Source organism: Polyodon spathula, chromosome 10 (genome assembly GCF_017654505.1).
Source record: "Polyodon spathula isolate WHYD16114869_AA chromosome 10, ASM1765450v1, whole genome shotgun sequence".
In the NCBI taxonomy this organism is placed as follows: Eukaryota; Metazoa; Chordata; class Actinopteri; order Acipenseriformes; family Polyodontidae; genus Polyodon; species Polyodon spathula.
This window is the reverse complement of record NC_054543.1, coordinates 29,817,664-29,836,033: the sequence shown is the minus strand read 5'-3', so window position 1 is coordinate 29,836,033 and position 18,370 is coordinate 29,817,664. Positions and strand designations below refer to the sequence as shown.

At 40.5% G+C, this 18,370-nt stretch overlaps 1 protein-coding gene across 7 annotated transcripts in view; it reads right to left on the bottom strand.

Annotated features, from left to right (window-relative positions):
- LOC121321398 (poly(rC)-binding protein 3-like) overlaps window positions 1–6,746 on the bottom strand; it is a 97,625-nt gene extending 90,879 nt beyond the window's left edge. For all 7 annotated transcript variants that reach the window (XM_041260318.1, XM_041260317.1, XM_041260322.1 and 4 more), the window contains exon 1: window positions 6,508–6,746. The gene's annotated coding sequence lies outside the window, so the exon portion shown is untranslated. The remainder of the gene's footprint in view (window positions 1–6,507) is intronic.
- Window positions 6,747–18,370: the final 11,624 nt, after the last annotated feature.

Sequence of the window (18,370 nt, the reverse complement as noted above, 5' to 3'; positions counted from 1 at the left end):
ACCAGAAATATGGAACATAGAAAAGTATATTTTTTTGAATCTCAACCTACAACCACATATGTTGAAAAAAATGCTGACACCACATAAAGAGTACTTTAGATACCTCACACAGCTTGGTTACAATATACAGTACTTACCAAGTTGCTAAATTTGAGTAACAGTCAGAGTAATAGTGCATATAAAGAACCTGCTTTCCCCATGGTTAGGTTATGCATTTCCTATTTTCACTTTGTCATACCTCCCTGTGCTTTTTACCATTGTAAACCTTTATAATGTTTGTGTTTTACTTCAGGCTATTTTGATATACTAGCAGCAAATCAACAGACTACAGCATTGTAGCAGGGAGAGATCTGTGCTGACTCTGCTGGCGTGTTCACGGGCTGCAGGAAGAGGGCAGCAGTCGTCCAACAACCACCTGTGAGTCATGGCAGTGACACGGGGAGGTGGGAAAGTGGGTGTGTGGACTTTCCCCCTCTTTGAATGGCTGAGAGGCGCATCTTGGGAGATTGTTAGCCCTATAAATTAACGCTCTGTTGTTTCCTCAGTGTACCCAGCAGTGTAGCACGGTGATCCGGGTCGCACGAGCAGTGGCGACCGGGATATAGCTGCAAAGTGCAGCACCTTTTCTTTGTAGTTTTTGTTACTGTTTTATTTTCCCTGTTTCTTTGTGCCTTCTGTTTTGAATTATTGTTTCGAAGCACCTGTAAGGGCGCCGGTATTGTGTACCATCGCTTGGTATGCCTGTGGTTCTGTTTACCATCATTGGTAAATCAGACCACGGACCCACAGCGCCATCTGCGGGACTAAAGAAAAACCAGCACCCTGAAATAAAACTGGGCACCTGTGCGGTGTTGCCAAATTCACCTGTCTGTCTCCTGTGTCAGTGAATTACCCACCACCCTTCCACAAGCATATACTCTACTTGTTTGTTGTGCCTCTCAGCACATTCAGACATAAATATTACAGAGGCTTAGTTGTACCTACTCCCAGAATGACCTTCAATCAAATATTTAAACAAGTCTGAGTATGTATTCTTCAGTTAAAAAAATAAATAAATAAAAAAGATTGCTGAGATTCCCTTAGTTTTACAGAGAAATTTGCCTAAAATATGAATGCAAGGTCATGAATATTAGAACATGCCCAAAGACGGTTACATAATTGCTGGCAATTCAAACTGTCAGTCTCAGGCATACATGGAAAGGAAGAGCACAAGTGAAAGAAAGTACAAGTTGGCACCTGCAGCAGCTTTGTTATACTATTCTGTCCAAGATGGATGTAAAGTGACAATATGTGTCTCAAGAGACAACATTTGGTGAAGCTGGGTGTGGAGACTTGGCTTTCCAGTATTATAGACAACATGTGACGATCCTTGTTTAAATGTTTGCAGTGCCATTAATGTAGTTGTAGCAAAGGAAATATTACTATCAGTCCTGCCTATTGTACATTAACATTAGCTGCTGTATATTGCTTAAATGTTGAGCTTAGTATGGTAGTTAGTCTGTTTTACATCAGCAGTGTCAAGGTTACTGGCTGCAAAGCATGTCAGTCAATAGGCAAAGCAGATGGTTGGTTAATGACAGGCATTGAAGGGATGGCAAAAACGTCACTCTCCATGTAAAATGACAAAGGAGGTGCTAAACTACATGGAAGTGAGGGTTGAAAATTATATATTCTTTAATAGGGTACCATATTTCAAAATGAAAATACATGCTTGCTATTGTGAACAGGATGGCTGTATTGTGACGTCAGACCAGAAACAGAAACCAAAATACTGGTGAAACTGAGACGCTATGGCACTCAACGTTTTATTAACTAAACAAATAAAAGATTTAAACAAAACAAAACACTTTTTTCAAACAAAAAGGCATGTTGGCCAAACAAACAAACAAACAAACAATAAATAATAACAAGTATCATGCTGGTTTATTAACCAGCACATTTAACAATTGTTATTTTTATGTTTTTACTGTACTACCTCCCCTATTTCTCCACTCTGAACCCCCCTTCACAGAGTGCAGCCAAAATGCAGATCTTTTATAATTTGTGACCGACAGACTAACTACACCATGTAACAATTTTTCTATTTTTTTATTGGTTCCTGGGTAGTAAGTGTTATTTCCTAATTGCTTATGCCTCAAAAGTATAGAAAATGGATATTATTCCCCACAAACTTTGCTTTTGTGACCAGGACAATGATATTTTGAAATTTACCTATTTTCCAGAACATTCCAGATAGATTCAGTGCTGAGTAAGCTTGGAGTAACTTCTAGAACTTTCTAGAACTTTCCAGTAATATAAATAGTAGTATAAATACAGGGGCCTTAAGCCCACCAGTTCAGTTTAGTTCCAGCTGCCTAAGTGGATACATATCTGCATTTTTCTGAGATGGCATCAAGAGGCTGCAATGGTGGCATTCCTGATGGGTCTCCAAGGCGGTTTTAACAAGTTTCTCTGCTATCTTTGCCTTTGGGACAGCAGGGACACCAAGGCGCACTACCACAGGCAGGACTGGCCACAGCGAACCGAGCCACTGGTGGACCCCCGGAAGGTGCTGATGCCACCACTGCACATCAAATTGGGTGTTATGAAACAATTTGTCAGAGCTCTAGATAAGGAGTCGGCAGCCTTCAAGTACCTCCAAGACTTCTTCCCTAAGCTGTCTGAGGCAAAGGTCAAAGCCGGTGACTTCGTCAGACCACAGATAAAGAAGATCCTGGAGTGCAATGAATTCCCCAAGAAGCTCACTAGTAAGGAGAAAGCGGCTTGGAACAGCTTTGTCGCAGTGGTTCGGGGCTTCCTGGGCAATCACAAGGCCGAAAACTATGTGGAGCCGGTTGAGACTCTGGTGAAGAACTACGGCACAATGGGCTGTAGGATGTCCCTCAAAGTCCATATCCTTGATGCTCATCTTGATAAATTCAAGGAGAACATGGGAGCGTACTTGAAGAAGCAAGGTGAGTGCTTCCACCAGGATATACTGGACTTTGAACGCCGCTACCATGGACAGTATAATAAGAACATGACAGTAGAGTACATTTGGGGGCTGATTCGTGAAAGTGATTTACAGTATAATCGTAAATCTCGAAAAACTACTCACTTCTAAATCTTTTGTAGTCATTTTTGTATTCCCTTAGTATAAATACATGTTAATTTGGATTCACATGTTTTTTTCTGACTTTATGTGAACGAAAAGACACAAATTCGCCAGTTTTCTCATTGGAAATAGGTACATTTCAAAATATCACTGTCCTGGTCACAAAAGCAAAGTTTGTGGGGAATAATAGCCATTTTCTATACTTTTGAGGCATAAGCAATTAGAAAATAACACTTACTACCTAGGAACAAAAATTGTGTTACCTAGTGCTATCAAATATTATATTATCTTTCGGTCACATTCTGCACAGATTTACCAAGTCTGCGTGACTGTCAGCTAGTTAAACAGTCAGAAACATTTCTCACAAGGTATTTAAAACACTAAAACAATAATATGTCGGATGGCACCTCGCTCATCCTTGCCAAACAATAAATCATAAACACGGTTTTTAGCTAATATAAATTATAACACAAATACAAAATAATACAATAAATCATAAAAATCATATTTCTATTTTTTTTCTAAACCGCGCATTTGAGAACCATATCCCCTTTGTGAATTGCTTGCATAATTATAACATGTTAGTTTCCTATCTACGCTATAGTATTGCAGCAGCCGCATGTGGTGGGTTCCAGTGTGAGGTAGGAGATGCTACAAAAGCACTTCTATAAATACAGTCAGATCTGACCACTCCCGCTCCTCTGCCCCCCATATCTGCACCAATCGCCGTGCAGCACCCAGGCTCCAGACGGGACGCATTCAGCCTGTATAGCAATATACACATGTACAAAAATTTACATGAAAAGTAATAGTCCCAGTCCACTCGCAAGTTCAATATCACACACAAAAAGTCCCACTCGATGGGATTGCGAGACCTGACGCTACAGTATATAATGCATGTATATGTTTTCAGTCATGGCAGGTCAATCCCGTAGAGTTCACATAAACAGTTTTTTGCAAAGTTTTAAAAATGAAATTACAAAAATGGTCTCCGAAACGGGACAAATTGAATGTTCAATTGTTGAATGTGCACGACGATTTATGGAATCATTTTGTTAGCTACAATCACTTTATAAAAAGATTGTTTTCTTGCCAGAACACTCATGTGCACTTCTTGCAGAGTATAATATTACTATAACTGATATGTTTTCCTTCTCAAGAGAGAAGTAGATAATAATTGTTCACTTTTGAGCCTATTATCTATTTATTTTTCACATATAGGATGGACGTTTCTTTATTTAAACAACCTCTTTATCTACAACAGCTTTTAGTAAGGTACTTTGTTGATTAGTCAACAAATATATGAAAAGGATTTCTGGGTACACTGCTTGGCTCATTGTATGCTTTATACAAAGAGACATCCCCAAACAAAAGACAAAGGACATTGTACACTAAGACATGGCCCCAGTTACAGAGAGAAGGAGACTTGACACAAGGCTAAGCGATGTGATGTCATGCCTTGGGGAGTTATGAATTAAAAAGGGTTTAACTGGGCTTTGGACAGTGTCATCTTTTAAAGCTGCAGTAGAATGGCCTGTCAGGAAAATTGGGAAACCCCTGACCTAGTATTTGAACATTAAAAATGATAAACTCCTTGATGAACAACAAATTAAAAAAAAAAAAAAAAATGTCTTACTTCTTACAAAAAATGTATAGTAAATAGTATATTCCCAACCCGGACACCCAGAAGTCTCCAGAAAGAATCTTGGGACAGCAACGCCACAGAAAAAATAATTGATCAAACCAGTAGATTTCCCCCATAGCTTTTTAAATGTACATTGTTCACACAGAGACACCCTGCACACAACTACAGTCTTCTACTTTATAGGGGTCACATCTTGCACTGGTGGATTGTGCTGTGTGTTCTCCTTAGATTCTTGAACATACTTGTACACACTTAAGCAATTAGTCTGCAGTATTGATTATTCAGATAACATGTGCATTCCATAAAAGGTTGCTGTCCAAGCAAAAGACTTTCCGGTAGATGCACAGGACTCGAATGATTTCATTGCCATACTGGCCACCAAGGAATGTAGCCCACTGTTTCCGAACCAGCAACTTCTGTTGCTTTAACTAAATGGTACCCTGATTTAGCTCAGGATAATTCTTTATATAATAAGCCATTTAGCCTTCAAAATGTTTTCTTACATATCATTAAATAAAACCTGTATTGTCAGGCTTCTTGTCAAATCTGTCTTTATTTTTGGGCTCCTGAGTGGCACATCCAGCAAAAGCGCGCCACGTGGATGTGCCCTATAGCCTGGGGATCGCAGGTTTGAGTCCAGGATATGTCACAGCCGACTGTGAGTTCCTAGGGGGCGGCACACAATTGGCCAAGCACTGCCCGGGTTAGGTCAGCAGGGGAATCCACGGCTCACCACGCATCAGTGACCCCTGTGGCCAATAGGGCGCCTGTGGTTCTGCAGTGGAGCCACCAGATCTGTATTGTCCTCCAGCACTATAGGTCTGTTGGCCTCACTGTGGATCTGCAGTGCAAAAAATGCCGGATTAGCAGGAGCACGTTTCAGAGGACGCGTGCTCCTGCCTCCGTTCCCCAAGTCGCCAGGGGGTTGTGAGCGGTGAGGCAAGGATACAGATAATAATTGAGCAGACTAAATTGGGGAGAAAACCAGTGTAAAAAGTTGAAGACAATTAAATTAAAAAAAAAAAAAATCTTGTCTTTATTTTCATTAATTTCTTATGGACATTTCCTACTGTGATGCATACTATATTATTTATATTGTAACATTTATCAACCAGAGTTCAGATATTTTTAAACCCAATCATACAACACATTCCTTACAGTGACCCACAACTACAGTTAAAATATGAGTCTGTATCCGACTTTCTTCCTTGGTTTAAATTCCCTGCTAGCAGATACTACATTTACTGTCCAGTTGGTATATATTTCATAACGATAGTTCCAGCTGCATGGACTCAATTCTCTTTCCTCCATGAAGGTTTTTAAAGATTCTAAATTAAATATGTCAAAAATAATAATGAAAAATGAAAACCATACAGGCACATTTAACTTGAATTTAGACCCTGGACAAACAAGACACATTTGAAAAACTGTAGCTAAATAACAGCAGATGTGTCAGAGCTAAAGACAACATATTACATAGGATGCTGTGTACACTGCATATTTATAGATATGAAGCTATATAAATATATTCAAAAGCAGGAGATATTTAAATTCTTAACTGGTCCTCACTTTTTCAAAACAAGCCAACACAGAAATGTGGACTTTGGGTATCAGTTTAGGAATATTAGCTCTCTGCACCAAAAAAGTCTAAAACCAGGCATAAAACTGCTCTTGTGAACATACAAAAAAAAAATACTGGCACTTTAAATTATTGCACTTTTTGTTACTAGTGTGAGCAGTTTAAAGTACATCTACAGTACAGTCTTACCTGTTTCAGAAAGCAGAATGAAGTTAAGGAGGTCTCCCAAAGGATTGTGGTGGGTGGAGGGTCCGGGAAGGTTTGGGTCTGTCCGGTTTGAGATGGGTGCTGGTCCGGGAGGGAGGAAAGGGTTGACAAGGAACAGGGAGAAAGGGAAAGCCTGAGGGGGGAGATGAGAATGCTGTGTTCTCCTCTCTCTCTCACTCAGAAGCAGACAGCAACACCTGCGGTCTCTCAAATAAAGGGAGATGGAACCCAGCACCATACACAGCACTGGGAGGAGACAAAAAACTAAAAAAAAAAAATCCCTGCCCACTCTAGCCCGGAAGCCAATCATAGCCATCAAAACAATGCCACAAACAGCCAATCAGAGGAAAACCTATCAATACCACAGCCAGTTAGTGTAATTGCTCACCCCGATTCCAACCCCCCCCCCCCCCCCACACACACACACACACACACACACAACACACACATAGTACTGATGCACAAGAACACACAGCCAACAAAGCAGATTTAAGACTGCATCCAGACATCAGAGTAATTAGATTACAAAACACTTAACCTAAGACAGAAACTGGAGTACTGTTTGTGCAGATTGCTGGAGGAGTCAACTAGAGGAAGGCCTTTTGGGGGATTCAAACAAAACAAGGTTAAACTTTAATTTACAAACTGAGGGCCTGTGTCCTTTATAAGGTACCATACCTGGTTGACTGTCCTGTTTGTTTACATTACCTACTTGTATTGTGAGCTGCAAGGAACCAACTAAGCATGTGTTCTGTTGATCATCCCAAGCTCCACTGTGGCTCAGGGAAAGGGTAGGTTTTTTTTGTTTTGTTTTTTAATGCATTTTGCAGGAAATGCATTTGGGAATATTTTCAGTCATTCTGTAGGGACACAAGCTTCTTCTCTTTAAACTTTATTGTCACTGCATCATCTTAGTGGTCTATTCTAAAACTATCTCACATCAGAATGTCGGTGTATAAGATTTTAACTACAAGCATTCAATCATTAATTCATAGGTAAAACTATACATTTCACCGTCTTAAGCAGACAAAGATTACATGCTAATTCCCTTTGACGTCAAGTAAATTCAGGTTGCAATGTAAATTATTGAATCAGCCAATCAGGTTGCAAGTAGAGCACCCAACAATCCTGAAAATACTTAAACATGAGTTTCAAGCAATAAAAGCTATCCAGTCTAAAACACAACCTTGAAGCACAAAACCATGTGATTGGTTAATAATAAATATCCACTGCATGTGTCATTATTTGTGAAAAACTGACCTTGTCTTTTACTAACTGTCACCTTCAATCATCTAGCAGGTTATGTCAGCTGGACCTGTCAGTATAATTACAGATCCTTTTCAAATTCTCAATATTTCAAAAGATTAACTGCTCAACTTTAACAGGCTATTGCCTCATCAGGACTGTGTTTCTGGTATAAAAAACTAAATCACAGATAACATTACATAAAATCATAATTTCTACCCATATTTATTAAAGCTGACAACTTATCTCTTTCACTATACATGTACTTGTGGGAGGGGGAAAAAAAATCATAAAAAATACATGAAAACTGCAAGCAGATGTCCATTTGGAATTTGCATCTAGTCAGAGAAAACTGAGCTGTGGACACTGTTGAAACAGTAGTGCCTGCCCTGCAAACTGAAGCCATGGAACATACAGAGACAACAACTCTAAAAGCAGGGTCATTGAGAACATCTGCACTTGCCAGTCACATACTACAGCAGGTTAATAAATGATCACTTATTAGAATGGAGTGGAATAAAGACACTTGAAGTTTAAAGGATTTTAGCCCATGGCATCACTAGATGGGATTGCAGGAGTGTTAACTCTCTACCAGCATTTTAGATTTGGGGGTTGTAGAATAGCATAAGCTGTGCTGATTTCTATCAGAGCAGTACAACATCACCATCTATATAACAGCAGAATATTATTTTCCAGATACCTGACCTCCTGATCAGGAACCTGACATTCAGTTTCTACCTCTCTTTTGTGGAAAAGGTCTGTGTAGTCTTGGACATGAGTGTTTTTTACATATTCAGCTGATCTGATCACCCAAAAAAATATTTATTATATTAGGGGGTTGACATTTCTTGTAGACACGAGTAACCCACTGCACACTATGGTACCATACCAGTGTTTCTGTATCATAACCACTTAGACTGTATTTGTTGCAAATCCACAGGTTGCCATCGAGAAACCAGCTGGGAGAAATACCACAACAAACAAGCTAGAGAGTGACAGCAGGGAACCCTTGGGCAGACCCCCGAAGTATTGTTTAGAGCAGACAGGGAGCCGCTAGAGTAGGCCAGTGATCTGGGTGAAGCACCTTTTATTTGTAGTTTTATTACTGTGTTATTTTTCCTTGTTCTTTTCACCTTCTGTTTTCATTATTATTTCTTTGAGCACTTGCGAGTGCGCCCGCAGTTAATTGTCGTACCAGCTTTGGTATTTCCGTGGTGCTGTCTATCATCATTGATAGGCAGCCCATGGACAACGGTGCCCTCTGCAGGTAAAAAGTGAAATAGTCCTGAAAATAAAACTGGGCACCTGGGTGGTGTTCCAAGTACAACTGTTCTGTCTCTTGTGTCAGTGAATCACCCACCACCCTTCCACACCCGGGGATTTACAAATACAGAGTGATACACGTCACTGTATCACACCATCATTATTATTTACAGGTGTTCACCATAAGGCTCTGGACATTATTACTCAAATCAATAAACACCCTTGTACCTGGAAATCATTGCCTGTCTGTTTTGTATCCACTCTGCACTGCACGGTGTCTACTCACCACTTTACCACATGGGTATATATCAGATATGGGCAGGGAGATAGGGGTGAGATATTGATGCAAATTATAACTGTAGATTTGAATGATAACATTATTGCATCTGGTGCCTGGGCATGCAGCATGCCTTGGAAGATGCATTTTTTTGTAGCTGTGCAGCCACAGGTCCTACGCAGCAGACTCGCCAGGGTCATCGGTGTGGCTTCTCCAGCAAGATCGACTGAGCTGTCTATGGTGCTGTGATACTGCACTACTCTTCAGATCATTAAGAAAAAAAGTAACGTATTGCATGGGCTTTACAAAAAGAGCCACCGGTAAGAATGCAGTCTCTTTATTTTAGAGCGTCCATCCAAATACATCTCACCAGATTTGATACATTCTTACAACCTCGATTTAAGTTTGATATATTTCACCTGCTTTCCACAAAGAATGACACAACATAAACTGCTAAATAAGCACCACATTGTGAATGTCGAAAGTAGAAATATGTAGGAACATTTTTAATAACATGTTTACACAAATAATAATGAATAAACTAAAGTAAAAGAGATTGCATCTTGCTTTCATTTGGCAAATTTGTCAACACCAGCTTGTAAGTCTAATGTTTTTGCCGAACTAATACCGACATTTGCATACGGCAAAAATATGTTAGAAAAATAAATAAATAATAAATAAATAAAGTTAAATGTTTTTCACTCTTGAAGAATTGAAAAATGTTTCTTGAAGAAACAGTGCTCACACCAAAGTGGATTGTTCATGTTCTTCTAAAAAATAGAATGCAAATATTCTTTAATTCTTTAGCTGGAAAACAAAAGTATATTCATACCATATTATAGTTTTAATAAATCTAGGGCGTAAATAAACGCATCTCTGTATAGTAGGGTGCGTGTTATTTATATCATTGGTTTCCTTTGCCAAATATAGTATATTATATCTATATATAGATATAGATATATATATAATAGTATATATATATATATATATATCTATCTATATATATATATTAGAAATAGTTGTTTGTAAATTCTGTTATATAAATGAATATGAACGAATATGAACCTGGTCATTTTTACCACTGAATACATTTCAAGCAATGTTTGTTTGAATATACAAAACATAAATGTACATGGAAAAGCAATCCAGGTGACTTTTTAAAACTTTGAAGTTTAAACCACCCATTTTGTCAATATAGATCTCAGAATCATTTTTTATTTCCAAGTACCTAGTGGATGTAAGTGTAGCAAGGTGGAGACTGGACGTGAGCAGGAACGTCTTAACCACAATGCAAAAGAGAGCTTTTAACCTCATCTCATCTCACCAACAGGGGACAGTATGCATAACAGCAGTGCATCACACAAAACTGGCCTTTGTGTAAGAAATATCCAACTATGTGGTATTTCTTAATAATGTGTTTGTTACATCCACTAGAGGCAGTGTTGCCAGGACTCAGGTTAATGGTTACACTCAATATGGGGCTACAGGGTTGCTTTCAACTTTTACCAGAACGCGATGACTGAAACAGAAAATCAAACAGCAAGGAATACATTGGTTAAGAGGAGCACACTGAATACATTGACAACTGTGATATTTTATACTCATAGCAAGTTCTTCAAGCAGCTCTTAAGGTTATCTGGATGACGCTGAAGAGTTTATGTTTTGTACTGGTGGGTAAATACATTTCATCAGTTTGCAGCTTATCCCTTGTGTTCATAAACCTTATGATTCAGTGAGCTGTCTCAGTGCACTCCACTCATACTGTGGTTTTGTTTACCAACATTGCACAGAAAGAATGAGGTAAATATCTTTGGGTGTTAACACGGCTTGCATTTCAAGCAAAACCTTGCAGGGAGAGTGACAGTTTGATAATAATGAGAGGTTTACTGTATGTTGATTCAATAAAGCCGTAAGCAGTTTTCACATATTGTTTTTAAATAATCTAGAACTTCAAACACTCAGTTATAGAGGTAAAACATCAAAGAAAGTTGAGCAATGTTTTAGGGTCATTTTATGCTTTATAAAGCGCGGCAGTGCTTTAACTGGATGAGCCACTTGGGGACCCCTGTTCAGCTGTATTTCTACACATACACTCTCTTGAGTGATTCCATATACTGTTAAATATACTTTAACATGATACTAACACCTCATTTGCTTACCTAAAATACCACTTATACAAGTTTCATTAAATTAGTCATTGCCATTTCTTATTTTACTATTTTGTATACTGTTGCAGTGTCAGGGTCATCATGCTGATAGCTCTAATCTGAATCTACAGCCATGTCGGGATGTATGTTACTGACATACATGTTTATACTTACATGCTGTATATTTGCAATGTCTACAATATTGCCGCATGCTATCACTGTGATTTACTACACTTTGCTTTGATTCTGCTCTACTCAGTAATCAAGAGTTGCAGGCTTATTGCCAGGCTGCAATCTTAAAATAGACCCTTTTAGCTGTAGCTGTCACACCTTCACAGCAGAGGTCTAGGGGGATTCCGTGCAAGGAAATAGCGATTTGCAAGGAAATAGAATCTAAAGGATTCTGGGCATAGGTAAGAATAAGAGAGTCTCCTAGTGTTCCACTTGAGATTTTCTGATAAATGTCTATTTTGTTCTCTATAGGATGTAAAAAGCCAGAAGAATGTTCCTCATAATAAACAAGTCTTTAAAAATGTATTTTCTCACCTTTCTTTAGCATGATAATATTTTGCTGTTGATTGGGTCCAAATACTGTATTCACAGGATGTGAATTTATAGTATATTGGCAGGCTAAATTGACTTCAATTGAAAATGTGGAAAGGTCGTGGGAATGTTATTATGCTAATAAATGTAATAGTCTTTACTAATACCAGTGTTGGCAATCGCCATTGCAGAACTCCATCTTTGGGATAAAATCAAAGTACAACTATAAGACCCAAAAGGTGTATCTGCTTAGTTTAATTTGAGAATCTATGATTGAGTTATTTTGAATTTATAGATAAATTGAAGAACAACTATCCCATCCAGTTGTTTCTACACTGGTAGCAAATACTAGTGGGGTGTCTTTTGAACTTTTGAAGAGGGGACTGTTGTCTTTATACAAAGCTTAAAACATTGCAAAATGTATGAAGAATTGTATACATGTTGTATTCTAAAGTCATAACATATTAAATAGTACGAGGAAATGTAGACAGCAAGCAATGTGCCAATTAGACTTGACAAATCTAAAACAGGTCATAAATTAACCAGGAAGTGGGACTTGATAAATAACTGAAGTGTTTGGAATGTTGAATTTTTTTAAAATTTAGACTAATATAATGGTCCAACGAGGTTAAACCAGACCTCAATGTGTCACTAAGTTAAATAGGTAAAATATAATGTTTTAAATGATTTGAAATAGGTATGCTAGTGTAAGAGAGAATTTCAGTTTATTTCTTTCTTTCATTACTTTTATTACAAATGATAGGGGCCAGATTAAAGGACATGGGGGCCAAAAAACTAACCCATATTTTGTGGGCTCTATGCATATTATGGTGTGACAGAAAGACAACGATTCTTGGTTGTAAATCTTCCTCCCGACCTGAGAGGGTCCTATGTAACGGGAACAGAGTACCCTGGACTGTTTGGCCTGACACTTGGTTCCTAGGGTTAAAAGGAAGTTGGTTATTTAGAAAAGGGGCAGAGCTTCGGTATACTAGCTCATTGACCTGGAAGAGAAATGATGTGGCAGCCGCGGATTGGAGGAGTGGCTGCAATCGTTTACCAAGGGTGATGAGTGATGGCATAAGTAGGGGTCTGTGGCAAAGTGGCTAGTGGAGGGGAACAGGTATAGCGGTGATGCGATGCAGGAGTGACAGGCAGACAACAGTTTCCAGTGAAAAGGTGCTTTTATTTATAATCCAGGTCTGGTGACCGTTAAATAATAAATCCCCGGCTATACACAACAATGTGTAAAGCACGGGGATAGCAATAATAGGACACAGTCCCGAACAAACGAACACACGGTCACCAGTCCTGGGTGAGTGCAGACGTGCTTGTGGTGGGTGAAGACACTGTATTTCGTGACGGTTCCGTGCAGTGGTGATCCGGATTGTGCTGACCCTGGTCGACAGCTCCGGATAGGTGAGTTAACTGTCTGGTGGTACAAAACGCAGACAATTACAAAACAAACACAACACACAATTCCTCTTTACAACGAGAGCTCTTCTCTCGATCCTTCTCTCTCCAAGCGTTTAACCCAAACGAAGGAAAAGACCAGCGTTACCCTGGCCCCTATATGTAATCCAGCATGATATCGAGATAAACGGTTGCAGCTGCCTTATTACTTGCAGCTGCCTCTCGTTTATCTCTCAAATCAATACGGTCTTACAACAGAGTCGCACTTCCCTCCAGGCTGACCCACTTCCCTGACCCGGAAACGAACTGTCAGGCCAGCCCTTCCAGATGCTTCTCCTCCCGTTCTTTAGCGCCCTCACAGGTTGGGAGGAAGATTCATCACCAGAACTCATCTTTCCGTCACAGGGTCGAAGCGGCATAATCTGTTCCTTTGTTTTGGTTATGCAAATGAACCGAAAGGACCAGTATTTATGTCTTTAAAGAAGAACGTAAGTGTAATAACCCGAGATCCAAGACGCAAGAGTATAACTTTAATCAAAGTGTCTTTATTAGAACAATCTCTGTTGAAACCTACACATTAGTGTTTTCTAAGGACTTCTTCGACCCCACGGTATCCTAGGTAGAAGGTAAGTATGTAGGGCGCTACTGACCTCTAGTGGCATAACTTGAACTGCATTATATACATACACATTCACATTACTACATTCTCCCCCCCTTAAGATTTCAGCTTCTCTAAAATTTGGAAACAGTTTAAACACAGTTATAAACAAAATGTAACACTAATACACTAGATGTCTCTGAACTTTTGCTGTAACAACAACTACACACAATAGTCCATCCTTAACTGTACATAAACATTTAATTTCAAACTTTTTAAATTTTTTTTATTTACAAGTCAAAGTCCTTCAGGTAACCAGGCTTTTTGACAGTTCTTTGGGAACGACGCACAGCTTGTGCCATGCTTTGATTGTCCCTGCCCACCTCTGGGGAACTCCCAGTTTGTTCCTCTGGTTTCAAAGCAAGCTTCTCTGAGACAGTGTCCGCATTGTTTGGAACAAGTTCACCTGGCATGGTTACTCTAGCTGGTGGTTGTAGAACCTCTGCAGGTGTGTCCTGCACAATATCCTCTGACCCAGTGGTGTTGTCCTGTTGTCTAGACAGGATCTGATCTATGTGTCTGTGTACTATTCTGCCATCGCCCAGCATTACCTTGAAAGATACAGGACCAGTCACTGCTACAATGACTCCTGGTATCCACTTGGGACCGTAACTGAAGTTTCTTGTCATCACAGAGTCTCCGTCTCCAAAACTCCTCCCCTTTGTGTGCTTGTCGTGGTGTTCCTTTTGTTTATTCTGCTTAAATTCCACTTTTCTCTTTAAATTGGGATGCACTAAATCAAGCGTAGACTGAAGTTTCCTCCCTAGTAACATCTCTGCTGGGGAGAGTCCTATGGTAGTTTGAGGTGTTAACCTATAGCTGAATAGTACCCTTGACACTTTAGTTGACATGCTTCCTTCTCCCGCTTTCTTCATCATCGTCTTGAATATTTGAACAGCTCGTTCTGCGAGACCGTTGGAAGACGCATGAAACGGGGCTGATGTAACATGGACAATGCCATTTTTGTTCATGAATTCCTTGAACTCTGAGCTGACAAAACAGGTGCCGTTATCAGAAACTACCATTTCTGGTAATCCCTGATTGCTAAAACTTTTTCGCAAACAGTCAATTGTAACAGCTGATGTTGCTGAAGTTACCGGGTAAACATCCATCCATTTGGAATGCGCATCTATGAGTATCAAAAACATCTGTCCCATAAATGGTCCTGCATAATCTAGGTGCAATCGCTTCCAGGGTCTGTCTGGCCACTCCCAGGGATGTAGCGGGGTTGTGGCTGGTGCTTTCCGGTGTTCCTGACACTTGCTATATGCCTTTACCCTTGTCTCTATCTCCTCATCTAGTTTGGGCCACCAGAAATAACTTCTGGCCAGAGCCTTCATGCGCGAAACCCCTGGATGGCACTGATGTAGCTGTTCCAACACAGCCTGTCGTCCTCGCTGTGGGATGATGACACGTGTCCCCCACAAGACACAACCATCTTGCACACTCAATTCTGTCTTCCTAGCAGAATAAGGTGTAAAATCTGTTCCTTCCCCCTGCTGTGGCCACCCCCTTAAAACCTACTCTCTCACCCCAGACAGTATGGAATCTTTACCTGTCCACACTCTCACCTCCTCTGCGGTCACCATTGCTATGCCTTCCATCATCAGCACCCTGTCTTCCAGACCTGTAGATTGGGAAGTGTCCGGCAATGGCACACAAGTCAAAGTGTCTGCTTTGCCGTGGTCCTTACCCGCCTTGTAGACTATCACGTACTCATACGCCCAAAGTGTCACAGCCCACCTCTGGATCCTCGGTGACACCATCTGTGGCACAGCCTTCATTTCGTTCGTTTATGATCTGTGCATATGGTGAACTTTCTACCATAGAGATACCTGTGAAACCGTTGCAGCCCGAAAATCACAGCCAGTCCCTCTTTATCAAGCTGAGAGTAGTTTCGTTCAGCTGATGTGAGTGTTCTTGACATAAAACCTATGGGTCTCTCCCACCCATCCGGCATGAGGTGTGAAAGTACTTCGACTATCCCGTAGGGGGAGGCGTCACAGGACAGAATCAGCTATTTCTCACTGTTGTAATGCACAAGTATATCTCTGGATTGCATTAGCTTTTTAGATTTCTCAAAAGCAGCCTCCTGCTCTTTTTTCCATTGCCATTTTGTGTCTTTTCTCAACAATTTGTGCAGTGGAGCCAACAGTGTTGACAGGTTAGGTAAAAACCTGTTATAACAGTTCAATAGTCCTAAATAAGCCTTAAGCTCTGTTATGTTGGTAGGTGCAGGTGCATTTTGGATAGCTTGTACCTTGTTCTTAAGTGGGTGTAGTCCTGCGGCATCCACTTTGTGACCCAGAAACTCAGCCTCACTTCCCAGAAAGGTACACTTACTTCTCTTTAGCTGTAGGCCTGCCTCCTCCACTCTCTGAAGTACCTCGCTTAGCATCTGCAGGTGCTCCTGATCATTCTTGCCCGTCACCATGATGTCGTCCAGGTAAATGGCTACATGGGGAATTCCCTGCAGCAAACCCTCCATAATTCTCTGAAAGATAGCTGGACTGGATGAAACCCCGAATGGAAGACGGTTTACAGTAAATAACCTTTTGTGTGTGTTTATAGTTACGTACTTTTTTGATTCCTCGTCCAATATTACCTGTTGATAGGCATGACTCATGTCCAATTTGCTGAATTTTGCCACTCCTGAGAGCTTTGCAAAAAGATCTTCAATTCTGGGAATGGGATACTGTTCCAGTTTGGACACCTGATTTACAGTAAGTTTGTAATCTCTGAAAATCCTCACAGAGTTATCAAGCTTAAAGAACCTTGGTGTTGCCTCTTTGTCAACATATATTTTAGCCGGTGGGCCTCGCAATGTCCCCAGTTCCTCTTTGAATACATTCTCATGTTTCTTCAACACATCCTGGAGTGTTGTTTTGTCTCTACCTATCTGGTTTACAGTGCCCCAGTTTAATTCCAACTCCTTAATCCAACCGCGGCCCAGTAGGTTTGGTCCTTTGCCAGACACTACTACTACTGGCAGCTGTTTAACAGTCTCTCTGTACTGTACAGTTAAGTTTGCAGTACCCAATGTTTTCACTCTTTCGCCTGTATAGGTTCTGAGATGCAGGGAACATGTCTTTAGCTCAGGTACTTTTGCCCCATTCCTTAGTTTGGAGTACTCTGTTTCATTCATAATTGTAACACTGGACCCCGTGTCAACCTCAAATTGCACATCCGACTTGTTCACTTTTAACTGTAATGTGACAGGCGCTACCTTGGGAATGCTTGTCTCTGTTACGTTGTTCATAATGAACAAGTCTTCACCGTCACTTGCATCTGTTTCAGGATTTTCACTAATGTGATGAGCCCCATGTTTTTTTTTCACTTTTCCCTGCTTTTGTTTTCCTCCCCCTCTAGGTTTGGTTTTCTCCACAGGTGAGTTCGCCCTGCACGCTTTCCTGATGTGCCCCTTTTTTCTGCATCTGTGACACATTTCCTTAAGAAAACGACAGTCATTCGCCATGTGCTCACCACCGCATCTATAACATGCCCTCATAGTTCGGCTAGTTCGTGGTTCCCTCCACGTTTTTAGCTTTTGCACTGTAGCCTGGCTAGCATGTTTCCAGTTAGCACCATTGCTTCCTTTGCTTTGCCATTGTAAATCCTGAACGTCTTTGTTCGTTGTCTCCAATGCCTGAGCAAGTTTCAATGCTTTTTCAAATGTTAACTCGGTTTCTGCTACCAGCCTGCGCTGAATACGATCATCGTCTACACCACAGACTAGCCTGTCCCGTAACATTTCTTTTAGCCTATCTCCATAGTTGCAATATTGAGCCAGTTCTTGTAGCACTGCCACATATTCAGTCACACTCTCATTCGCCTGTTTGTTTCTTGAGTTAAATTTAAGGCGTTGAACTATTTCGCTGGGCTTTGGGTTGTAGTGCGTTTTCAACAGTTCAACTAAATCGTCAAACAATTTGTCCCCTGGCTTATCTGGGCTTAACAAATTTCTCATCAGACTATATGTTTGGCTTCCTACCGAACTTAAGAGAATCACCCTCTTTTTATTGCCGTTGTCAATCTCATTTGCTTCAAAAAAATGCGACAGCACTTCGCAATATTCCTCCCATGTCTGTAGCTGACTATCAAACGGCGCGGTTGTTCCTACCGTGGCAGCCATGTTCCGCTGTCTGTGAGCGCTCTCGCTAACGTTAGCAGGTTGGGCCGAAGCTATGCAGCTACACTTTTCTCCTTCGTTGTCTCCGTTTTCAACGACCTAAGACAAATCGCCCGATTTCCTCGTCGCCATATGTAATAACCCGAGATCCAAGATGCAAGAGTATAACT